Raw genomic sequence first — 12674 nt, forward strand, 5'->3', positions numbered from 1 at the left:
CTCGGTATCTGTACATAGTTATTTACAGAGCATGTGTGACATGCTAGTTAGCTTTGGTAGTGCAATACACTGTTCCTGTTATTCTAATTTAAAGTGTCCTTTCCTTTGGCCATAAGTGTGCGTGTGTGCGACATGAGTGTGTGCCCGCTCATGTTAAAGTGTTAAGTGGCTGCTCGTGTGTGAGCGTGCACAGTGTGCGTGTCGTGTGTGTGTTCATGTGTGCTTGTGTGTGGACAGTTCAATGTTCTGAGCACTCAATGTTCATTGTTCATGGCTCTGATGGCCTGGGGGAAGAAGCTGAGCCTAAGCCGCTCTGTCCTAGTAGCTGGGGTTCGCAGGCGTCTGCCTGACCTCAGCAGCTGAAACAGGCTGTTATTGGGGTGGTGAGGGTCTTTCATTATCCTGCAGGCTCTGGATTTGCACCTCTTGTTGTATAGAACCTGCAGGGGGGGTAGTGCAATACCCGTGGTACGCTCGGCTGAGCGCACCACTTTCTGTAGGGGCTTCTTGTCCTGTGCCGTGCTGTTTCCATACCAGGCAGTGATGTTTCCGGTCAGGATGCTCTCTACAGCTCCTGAGTAGAAGGACTGGAGTATCTTCCCCGATACTCTGAACTTCCTTAACTGTCTCAGGTGGTAGAGACGCTGTTTCGCCTTCTTTACTACTGTGTCTATGTGTGTTGACCATGTCAGGTCCTCTGAGATGTGGACCCCCAGGTACTTGAAGCTGCTCACCCTGTCCACGGTAGCCCCGTTTATCATCAGTGGTGTGTGTGTCTCCTGCTGTCCTCTCCTATAATCCACGATCAGTTCCTTGGTTTTGCCAATGTTCAGGAGCAGGCTGTTGTCCTGGCACCAGCGTTCCAGTACCTCAACCTCCTCCCGGTAGGCCTTCTCGTCGTTGTCCGAGATCAGCCCCACCACCACCGTGTCATCTGCGAACTTCACTATGGAGTTGGAGCTGAACTTGGCCACACAGTCGTGTGTGTAGAGTGAGTACAGCAGGGGGCTCAGAACACAGCCCTGGGGGGACCCGATGCTCAGGGTGATGGTGTTGGAGGTCTGACCCCCCACCCTGACCGCCTGGGGTCTTTCGCTCAGAAAGTCCAGTACCCAGGCGCTCAGGGTAATAATAATAATAATGTAAGTATCTAAAGTAAAAGTACGCATTCTACATGACGTGTATTCCAGTGCTTGGGAGCATTCAATCCTCAATCTATTGACCTCTAAAAGTTATGTTAAAAGTGGTATGTGGTCCAGTTGTGCTGCTCTGATTAAAGATTATGTTAAAGTGGTATGTGGTCCAGTTACGCTGCTCTGATTACGTCCTCTTGAAGTTGTCAGGCTTCAAATGTGAAAGTATATAATCTTTAGGGCTGTCTTAAATACTTCGAAGCTTCGTTCGTTTTTATTTTTACTTCGGTGTGTGTGTGTGTGTGTGTGTGTGTGTGTGTGTGTGTGTGTGTGTGTGTGTGTGTGCATGGGGCCATTGGGTGGGGCCGGGGGACAAATACACTGGAGGAAAGTAACCCAGCTCAGCACTGCCCAAATTATATCATCACTATTGCCTGTTTGAAGGATATCATCCTCAAACACATATACACCACCTACACGCCTATTCTCAGTCCTTGCCCCACAATGGTGGAATGAACTACCCACCCCAGTTAGGACAGCCGAATCCCGTCCAATCTTTCGCCGCCGACTAAAGACGCACTTCTTCAACCATTATCTGAAATAAAATAAAAAAAATAAAATAAAAAAAATCTAACCCTAACTAACCTTACTGTCATGCACTTGTCCTAATAAACTAACCTACACTGTAACACGCAACACTTTTATGAATATTGTTACTCAGCTGATAAGAGTTGTATCCTTCCTGATGACCTGTCGTACAGAACTTGTAAGTCGCTTTGGATAAAAGCATCAGCTAAATGACTAAATGTAAATGTGAATGTAAATGCCTTGTAGAATTCCACACATAAGAAAGAAAGATACTGGGATGAATAAACAAAATAGGAAATAAAATGTAGAAATGCATGCAATACATAAATAAATATGAATCTCCATATATGAAATAGAACATTTAGATAAGGTGCTACTGAGATGTTTTGGTGAGTTCTTTGTTTTTTTGTGGAAGTAGCCCTTCTTAAAAATGCATGAACATTCACTGATAATTGGTCTGTAGTGGAGTCTACAAGGTCTACATTGCCGGACCTTGTAGACTGACATAATTCTGTGCATAGTTTAGTCTACACAGGCCATATTTCAAATAATCAAAATCTTACTTCATTCATCTTAAACATTCTTGATTTGGGGGATTGGTAGTTCCCATGAAATCTGAAGTTGTTCAAACGACAACAGCGATCCACCTTGAATTAAATCACACAGCCGTGTTGGCTGCGTCACAGTCACGAAAGGGGCTACTTAATTCATTAATCCAATCCACTTTATTTATAGAGCACATTTAAAAACAACAAAGTTTACCAAAGTGCTGTACAAGTCCCACAACATAAGATAAAAATTAAAAAATTAAAAATTATATATAAAAGAAAATGTATTAATTAAAATTCGAATTAAAATCGAAGCTCGGCCCCGAAGCTTCGATTGCCAAAAAAAAATTCGAAGGTCAGCCCTAATAATCTTCATACATTTTTACCATGTTTTCTATGCTTAAAGCTTCATCTTCAAAGTAACTAGTAACTGATGGGTTCAAATAAATGTAGTGGGGTAAAAAGTACAATATTTCCTTTGAAATGTAGTGGAGTAAAAGTATAAAGTTCCCTAAAAGGAAAATACTCACGTAAAGTATAAGTAGCTTGAAATTGTACTTAAATACAGTACTTGAGTAAAAGTACTTAGTTACTTTCAACCACTGATAGCAACTCATTGCACACTCTGCACTGTGCAATGATCTTGCCTTACCTGCATTACTGCACAGAGGTATGGGGTAACACATACAAAACAACCATAAATACATTGACTATCCTACAAAAAAGAGCAATAAGAGTAATAAACAATGCAGGATATCGGGACCACACAGACACACTGTTTCTATAATCACACATTTTGAAGTTATATAGCATACTTGGCTATCGCGTCTCGCTCTGCCAATGAGATAACCTCTTATCTCCACGGCCCACACACATATTGTGCACACGAAACAAACAAATGCACCCACTTACACGTGACCAAGCCACTCCCATGCGTCTCCCTATATGATGCCGGAAATGGTCACACTCCACCTTCCTCATTTAGTTTCCAACGCGGAAGTAGCAGTGCACTCCGTGAACTAGTTGTTATGAAATGCAGGGAGAAATTACACAATGTTGGGTATTCGCCAGAAGTTCACCAGCCCCCGGAATCTTCTCGGCACATCCTAACAGCGCAACGGGCCTGTCCTGGGTTTTCCTCGTCTCGTGACAGCGGACCGAGGGATGTCGCGCGACGGTTAGCAGTCGAGCTAAGTCGTGCACAGGTAGGGGCTGCGCTATCAGGCATTGATACTAGCATGAGTAATACTGCTCGTTGTCCCGTGAGACAACCGAGTGATGTATTGGCGCGGGGGGCGGGATGTTTGGGAAAACATGGTCATCATGACTCTTTTTTGGGTGTTTTTCCAAGTATCGTAGAGCGCACGGCTAATGCTAATGCTACAATGTTGGGACGCCGTTCCCATTTTCCCCGCCGTGGGCTGTCGCCACTCTTCCCTCCTCTTAACCGTTTCATTGCTGAAGGTCAATCGGTGTCTAATGTGGGGGGTTTTGCTGAGGCTTATTTACTTATTTAGTCAGGCAGGCCCTCTATGTCTATATTTGAACCACCTACCTCGGAAGAAATACAAAATATTATTTTAAATTTAAAAAACTCAGCAGCAGGTTATGATAATATTAAAAGTAGTCTGCTTAAAGAGGTATTACCTTCAATAATTTAGCCATTGAACCATGTTTTTTCACTCTCCCTGGAAACAGGTGTTGTTCCAAGAGACTTGAAAGTGGCAAAAGTTATACCTCTGTTTAAATCTGGTGACTCATCCTTATTTTCCAATTACCGTCCAATTTTGTTATTACCGTCCATGTCTAAAATATTGGAGAAGCTGGTTTATACCAGAATTTTTAAACATCTTAATGACAATAATATATTATATGAACATCAATACGGTTTCAGACAAAAACACTCTACGTACATAGCTCTCTTACAGTTTATAGATAGAATCACAGATGCACTAGACAATAAGCAATTTTCAATTGGTATATTTCTGGATCTATCCAAAGCATTTGATACTCTGGACCATAAAATACTTATATCAAAGCTTCAGGGGTATGGTTTGGCTGGCGACGTGATTAAATGGCTCAGTGACTATCTTTATAATAGGGAACAGTTTGTTTCCATAAATGGCAATGACTCTGACAGGGCAAAGCTAGTCTGTGGGGTTCCTCATGGCTCTATACTTGGCCCCCTTTTATTTTTGATTTATATAAATGAATTTGCTTGGGTATCTCCTAGAGTATTCTCGATCTTGTTTGCTGATGACACCAACATTATAATGTCACATGAGAATTTTGCAGTATTAATTAGGGAAGCAAATTATGGTTTATCTTGTGTCTCAGATTGGTTCCAGACTAATAAGCTATCGTTAAATGTAGAAAAATCGAATTTTATTGTATTTTGTAATAAAGGTAAAAGTTATTCGAAAAAGGAGGCAAAGCTATTAATCAGTAACACCAAAATCAAACAAGTAACTTCAACAAAGTTTTTAGGGATCCTAGTTGATGATAAACTCAATTGGAAAAAACACATTGATCATGTTTGTAAAAAAGCAATGAAGTCAGTATGGTATAATTAGGAAGGTGTGTTCATTGATAAATAGAAGTTGTTTTTTAATCCTGTATTATAGTCTTATCTTTCCTTACATATCTTATTGTAACATAATATGGGCTAGCACTCATTCATCTCATCTTCAAAAAAGATTTGTTAGACTGGCAACCCTCTCAGATTGATTTGAACCATCTGCTCCTCTTTTCAAGAAAATAAACATTAACATGAGGTTAATTCTTTACAGATATGTATATTTGTGTACAAATGCATTCATGATCACAATCTACCAAATGGTTTTAATAGTTTTTTCTTTTAATTCAGATGTTCATTCATATGCTACATGTCAGTCCAGGGACCTGCATATACCTTATTGTGGTACTTCACTTAGGCAGTTCTCAGTGAGGTATAGAGGGTCCAATCTTTGGAATGCAGCTGATCCTATGCTGAGGAAATCTCCATCTCTGCTTATTTTTAAAGCAAACTACAAAATAATTCTCATATCCAAAAGTAGTAGATAGATAAATAGGTCATACATGTAGGTATGCATTTGGTTATGTGGGCGGGTAGGTTTGTAGGCAGGTGGGTGGGTTGTTATATATGATTATGTACACAGTATATGCATGTATGTACTGTGTGTATGTATGTTTGTATTAACACAAATCTTTTGAATGTATTCTGGTATTTTATAATATGCATATTTTTGTATTTTTGTATGTTTGATTTTATAAAACGGGAAGTTCTTGATAAACCTCTAGGCTTCTAACTTCTCCTTCACAATCTCCTTCACAAACTTATTATGTATTGTTTTTACTTCTGTTTAACTGTGTTAATAAACAAACAAATTATCTGCCGATATTGGCATTAAAATGTGATATCGGAAAATATCTGTGTCGTTTTTCTTTTTTACATTTATTTAACCATTATTTACCCAGGCAAGCAAGTAATAACAGATTCTGATTTTATTTATTGTCAAAAGTATGCATAATGTTGTGTTAATTCCACGACAAGAGATATTTAATGTTAATTACCTGAAATTATTCAATTTTTTTGGGGGGGAAACCTTGCATATATCGGTATCGGTTGATATCGGTTGATATCGGTATCGGAAATTAAGAGTTGGACAATATCGGTATAGGTAAAAAAGCCAATATCGATGGACATGACTGGGGGTTCTGTCTCCCAGGCGGTTCTGGGGTCTGGGACCTCTCCTGCGTCCCGCCATTTGGTGGGCTAGCAGGGGTGGGTGGGTGTGGGCCATGGAGTGTTGTGTCACACATGGTCCCGCCTGTGCTGTGCATTCAGGGGTACCTGGTTCCCCCTTTTTCCCACTTTGGTGGAGTTGACTGCCTCCCCCCCTTCTTTAGGACGGGCGGGTGGACGGGACTCCCCTCCTCCCTGGCTGGGGCTTACGGGCCCTCAGGGGGTACACTTGTCGGGCCACGCGTCCGTTCTGCCCCATATCTCATTGGCGAGACGCGATAGCCAAGTATGCTATATAACGAAAGGTTATTTCATAACCTAGTTATATGAATACTGGCTGAGCGTCTCGCTCTTAGCGCCCTGAGGTCCCTTGGATGGTTTTTTCCGCTTATGGAAATCGTTCTGAGGAAGGTGGAGCGTGACCATTTCCGGCGTCATATAGGGAGACGCATGGGAGTTGTTATGGTTTGTAACCGACCCCAATCGCACAACACAAGACAGGTATGATGGTTTGCCAAGAAACAGATATTTATTTAGAACAGGGAAAAAGGGCACTGTCCCTTTAAGGGAGAAAACACAAAACACTGGAATAACACAAGAGGGGAAGGTAAAGTGCCTTTAAGAGGCGGGCAGGAAAAGGGAACACTATGGGAAGGTTAGGGAACGCCTAAGGGAAGGTTAAGGGAACGCCTAGGGAACAGAGGAACTAGAGACTAGGAGAAACTAGGGAAAGAGGACTAGGGACTAGGAGAACTAGGGATAGAGGACTAGGGACTAGGTGGAACTAGAAGGGGAGAACTTGGGACAGAGGGGACTGAGGCCCGCGGAGGCGGGCTGGGGAACAGGGAGGAACTGGGGACAGAGAACCGCGGAGGCGGGCTGGGGACAGGGAGGAACTGGGGACTGGTGGGAAAACATCTGGGCCGCTCTGCAGAACAGAGGAGAGGGTTAATATTCAAAGGGAACAAACAGAGCAGATGCAGAACAGTCCAAATAACAAAGTAACAAAGTAAATACTATCTTCGTGTGAACAAACACACAGTGGGAGATGAAATGTCCAAAATAATATCCACGAGAGAACAAAACAGAGTGGGAGATGAAATGTCCAAACTAATAACTAAGTGAGAACTAAAGGAGGCAATACGCTGGGTGAGTGACATCACAATCAAAACTCACCCAGGCGTATGCGTAATGGTGCAGGAACAGCAGCGGGACGAGGGCAAGGGGCATTACGCTGAGTGAGTGACATCACAATCAAAACTCACCCAGGCGTATGCGTAAAGGTACAGGGACAGCAGCGGGAACGGGGGCAAGAGGCATTATGCTGAGTGAGTGACATCACAATCAAAACTCACCCAGGCGTATGCGTAAAGGTACAGGGACAGCAGCGGGAACGGGGGCAAGAGGCATTGCGCTGGGTGAGTGACATCACAATCAAAACTCACCCAGGCGTAATGGTACAGGGACAGCAGCGGGGCGAGGGCATCGCCACCGGGTGGCTGGCTGTCCGAGCCGAGGGACAGAGTGCTGGAACAGTGGCGGTGGCGAGGGTGTCGTCCACCGGGTAGCCACTGTCGGAGCCGAGGAACAGAGTGCGCGCCACACCTTGGTGTGCGCGTCGGAACAGTGGCGGTGGCGAGGGTGTCGTCCACCGGGTAGCCGCTGTCGGAGCCGAGGAACAGAGTGCGCGCCACACCTTGGTGTGCGCGTCGGAACAGTGGCGGTGGCGAGGGTGTCGTCCACCGGGTAGCCGCTGTCGGAGCCGAGGAACAGAGTGCGCGCCACACCTTGGTGTGCGCGTCGGAACAGTGGCGGTGGCGAGGGTGTCGTCCACCGGGTAGCCGCTGTCGGAGCCGAGGAACAGAGTGCGCGCCACACCTTGGTGTGCGCGTCGGAACAGTGGCGGTGGCGAGGGTGTCGTCCACCGGGTAGCCGCTGTCGGAGCCGAGGAACAGAGTGCGCGCCACACCTTGGTGTGCGCGTCGGAACCGAGAGACGCATCTGGTGCGTCTGCGTGGAGGAGTGTGCCAAGCAGGAAGGTCTGGAAGATGCGCGTCGGCGCGCTGAGGTCTGGAGAGCGTGCCAAGCTCGAAGGTCTGGAAGATGCGCGTCTGTGCGCTGGTACGGAGGAGCGTGCCAAGCTCGAAGGTCTGGAAGATGCGCGTCTGTGCGCTGGTACGGAGGAGCGTGCCAAGCTCGAAGGTCTGGAAGATGCGCGTCTGTGCGCTGGTACGGAGGAGCGTGCCAAGCTCGAAGGTCTGAAGTGGAACACTGGAATACCTCCCGTAGAGGATTAGAGAGCGCAGTACAGTGTCTCCCTCCAGGCAAACGGCGGCAGGTGGCGAAGGCTTGAGCGCATCTGGCGCGCTGGTCTGGAGTGGAACACTGGAATACCTCCCGTAGAGAATTAGAGAGCGCAGTACAATGTCTCCCTCCAGGCAAACGGCGACAGGTGGCCAAAGCCCTTGAAGATGCGCGTTGCGCGCTGGTGACTGGAGAGCGTGCCAAGCCCTTGCAGATGCGCGTTGCGCGCTGGTGACTGGAGAGCGTGCCAAGCCCGAGGGTCCGGGAGATGCGCGTTGGTCTAGATGTGCGTCAGGACGAACAGCTGCGCTGGGGTCTGCAGTGGAACGCTGGGGTGCCTCCCGTGGAAGTTACAGGGAGCGCAGAACAGTCTCCTCCACAGGCTACGGCGACAGCAGACGAAGGCTGGAGCAAAACATCTCAAGGCTGGAGAAATCCATATACAGCATTGGTAGACCAGAGGATCTCCCGAAAGAGTCTAGATGTTAGAGGAAATGACTCAGCATGAATACAACACGACCCCACGCCGAAACGAGGGGAAGAGCCCTGGTATTTAAAGCCCACAGGGGAACTAATTAGCCTGCCACCACAGGTGCGAGAGGTAATTGATAATAGTCCAGGTGTGGCCACTGAGAGTAAAGAACGAGAGGGTGGGGGCTAGAGAGAGTGAGTGAGAAGGGAATTTCTAACAGTAGGCTTTAAAGAAACAGAGAAAAGGTGGTGAGCAGCGGGCAAAACCTCACAGTACCCCCCCCTCAACGGGAGCCACCCGGCGACCCAAAACAAATACAGACAGAGTGGCAGGGGGCAAAACAAGAGGTACTGGCCAAGCCAGCAGGGGAAGCCACCACAAGAGTGGGGCTAGCAAAAGAAACAGGGTCGCCGAGGGGTAACTAGGGTAGCAGAGGGGCAACTGGTCTAGAGGAACTGGGTCTAGAGAACTAGTCTAGCGAACTGGGCAAGAGAACTGGTCTAGAGAACTGGTTTAGAGAACTGGTCTAGAGAACTGGTCTAGAGGAACTGGTCTAGAGGAACTGGGTCTAGAGAACTGGTCTAGAGCAACTGGTCTAGAGGAACTGAGGGGCAAGCAGGGTAGCTAAGGGGTAACCATGGAAGCACCGGGAAAGGGCTAGCAGAGGGAAGGTTAGCTGCCAGGGCACTGATAGCTACAGGGCCTATGCTAGCTGTACTGCTACATCAACATAGAGGCTGCGCAAGCTGCCGGAGCCAGGCTAGCAGAGGGAAAGGGTAGCTGCCAGGGCACTGATAGCTACAGGGCCTATGCTAGCTGTACTGCTACATCAACATAGAGGCTGCGCTAGCTGCCGGAGCTAGGCTGGCAGACAGGGCTGGACCAGCATGAGAGCACAAGCTAGCTGGAAGGACAGTCCTAGCTGTGTGAGAAAAACTGACCTTGCTAGCTGAAAGGGCAGTCCTAGCAGTGGGATAAACTACACAAAAAAGTGGAGGCCATGCAGAGGGACCGGGTTAGCTGCTTGGGCCTGGCTAGCTACAGGGCCCATGCCAGCTGCAAGGCTGCATTAACATAGAGGCTGTGCTAACAGCCGGGGCCAAGCTAGCAGACCGGGGCCATGCAGAGGGAAACTGGGTTAGCTGCTTGGGCCTGGCTAGCTACAGGGCCCATGCCAGCTGCAAGGCTGCATAAACATAGAGGCTGTGCTAGCAGCCGGGGCTAAGCTAGCAGACAGGGGCTCTGCTGAGGGACTGGGTTAGCTGCCAGGGCATGGCTAGCTACAGGGGGGTCAAACAGGGCAAAACGGGAAGCAAACAGGGGAGCTAACCGGGGAGACTAACAAGCTAAACAGGGGAGTAACAGGCTAACAAGGGAGCTAAACAGGACTAACAGGGAAGCTAAACTGGGCAAACAGGGAAGCTAACAGGGCTAACAGGGGAGCTAGAGGGGAGACTAACAAGCTAACAGGGGAGCTAACAGGGCTAACAGGGGAGCTAGAGGGAACAAGAAAAAAAAAAGGCAAACTCAACATACACCGTCTGTGCTGGCTGGGGTCGTCGATTTGGTGGGGTCGTACTGTTATGGTTTGTAACCGACCCCAATCGCACAACACAAGACAGGTATGATGGTTTGCCAAGAAACAGATATTTATTTAGAACAGGGAAAAAGGGCACTGTCCCTTTAAGGGAGAAAACACAAAACACTGGAATAACACAAGAGGGGAAGGTAAAGTGCCTTTAAGAGGCGGGCAGGAAAAGGGAACACTATGGGAAGGTTAGGGAACGCCTAAGGGAAGGTTAAGGGAACGCCTAGGGAACAGAGGAACTAGAGACTAGGAGAAACTAGGGAAAGAGGACTAGGGACTAGGAGAACTAGGGATAGAGGACTAGGGACTAGGTGGAACTAGAAGGGGAGAACTTGGGACAGAGGGGACTGAGGCCCGCGGAGGCGGGCTGGGGAACAGGGAGGAACTGGGGACAGAGAACCGCGGAGGCGGGCTGGGGACAGGGAGGAACTGGGGACTGGTGGGAAAACATCTGGGCCGCTCTGCAGAACAGAGGAGAGGGTTAATATTCAAAGGGAACAAACAGAGCAGATGCAGAACAGTCCAAATAACAAAGTAACAAAGTAAATACTATCTTCGTGTGAACAAACACACAGTGGGAGATGAAATGTCCAAAATAATATCCACGAGAGAACAAAACAGAGTGGGAGATGAAATGTCCAAACTAATAACTAAGTGAGAACTAAAGGAGGCAATACGCTGGGTGAGTGACATCACAATCAAAACTCACCCAGGCGTATGCGTAATGGTGCAGGAACAGCAGCGGGACGAGGGCAAGGGGCATTACGCTGAGTGAGTGACATCACAATCAAAACTCACCCAGGCGTATGCGTAAAGGTACAGGGACAGCAGCGGGAACGGGGGCAAGAGGCATTACGCTGAGTGAGTGACATCACAATCAAAACTCACCCAGGCGTATGCGTAAAGGTACAGGGACAGCAGCGGGAACGGGGGCAAGAGGCATTACGCTGGGTGAGTGACATCACAATCAAAACTCACCCAGGCGTAATGGTACAGGGACAGCAGCGGGGCGAGGGCATCGCCACCGGGTGGCTGAGGCAATACGCTGGGTGAGTGACATCACAATCAAAACTCACCCAGGCGTATGCGTAAAGGTACAGGGACAGCAGCGGGAACGGGGGCAAGAGGCATTACGCTGGGTGAGTGACATCACAATCAAAACTCACCCAGGCGTAATGGTACAGGGACAGCAGCGGGGCGAGGGCATCGCCACCGGGTGGCTGGCTGTCCGAGCCGAGGGACAGAGTGCTGGAACAGTGGCGGTGGCGAGGGTGTCGTCCACCGGGTAGCCACTGTCGGAGCCGAGGAACAGAGTGCGCGCCACACCTTGGTGTGCGCGTCGGAACAGTGGCGGTGGCGAGGGTGTCGTCCACCGGGTAGCCGCTGTCGGAGCCGAGGAACAGAGTGCGCGCCACACCTTGGTGTGCGCGTCGGAACAGTGGCGGTGGCGAGGGTGTCGTCCACCGGGTAGCCGCTGTCGGAGCCGAGGAACAGAGTGCGCGCCACACCTTGGTGTGCGCGTCGGAACAGTGGCGGTGGCGAGGGTGTCGTCCACCGGGTAGCCGCTGTCGGAGCCGAGGAACAGAGTGCGCGCCACACCTTGGTGTGCGCGTCGGAACAGTGGCGGTGGCGAGGGTGTCGTCCACCGGGTAGCCGCTGTCGGAGCCGAGGAACAGAGTGCGCGCCACACCTTGGTGTGCGCGTCGGAACCGAGAGACGCATCTGGTGCGTCTGCGTGGAGGAGTGTGCCAAGCAGGAAGGTCTGGAAGATGCGCGTCGGCGCGCTGAGGTCTGGAGAGCGTGCCAAGCTCGAAGGTCTGGAAGATGCGCGTCTGTGCGCTGGTACGGAGGAGCGTGCCAAGCTCGAAGGTCTGGAAGATGCGCGTCTGTGCGCTGGTACGGAGGAGCGTGCCAAGCTCGAAGGTCTGGAAGATGCGCGTCTGTGCGCTGGTACGGAGGAGCGTGCCAAGCTCGAAGGTCTGAAGTGGAACACTGGAATACCTCCCGTAGAGGATTAGAGAGCGCAGTACAGTGTCTCCCTCCAGGCAAACGGCGGCAGGTGGCGAAGGCTTGAGCGCATCTGGCGCGCTGGTCTGGAGTGGAACACTGGAATACCTCCCGTAGAGAATTAGAGAGCGCAGTACAATGTCTCCCTCCAGGCAAACGGCGACAGGTGGCCAAAGCCCTTGAAGATGCGCGTTGCGCGCTGGTGACTGGAGAGCGTGCCAAGCCCTTGCAGATGCGCGTTGCGCGCTGGTGACTGGAGAGCGTGCCAAGCCCGAGGGTCCGGGAGATG

At 49.1% G+C, this 12674-nt stretch overlaps 1 protein-coding gene across 1 annotated transcript in view; it reads right to left on the reverse strand.

Moving 5' to 3' along the window:
• Nucleotides 1–12674, reverse strand: part of LOC311231314 (EGF-containing fibulin-like extracellular matrix protein 1) — a 274116-nt gene that overhangs the window by 66504 nt on the left and 194938 nt on the right. The gene's annotated exons all lie outside the window — the stretch shown is intronic.

Source organism: Notolepis coatsorum (genome assembly GCF_963971535.1).
Source record: "Notolepis coatsorum genome assembly, chromosome: 7".
NCBI lineage: Eukaryota > Metazoa > Chordata > Actinopteri > Aulopiformes > Paralepididae > Notolepis > Notolepis coatsorum.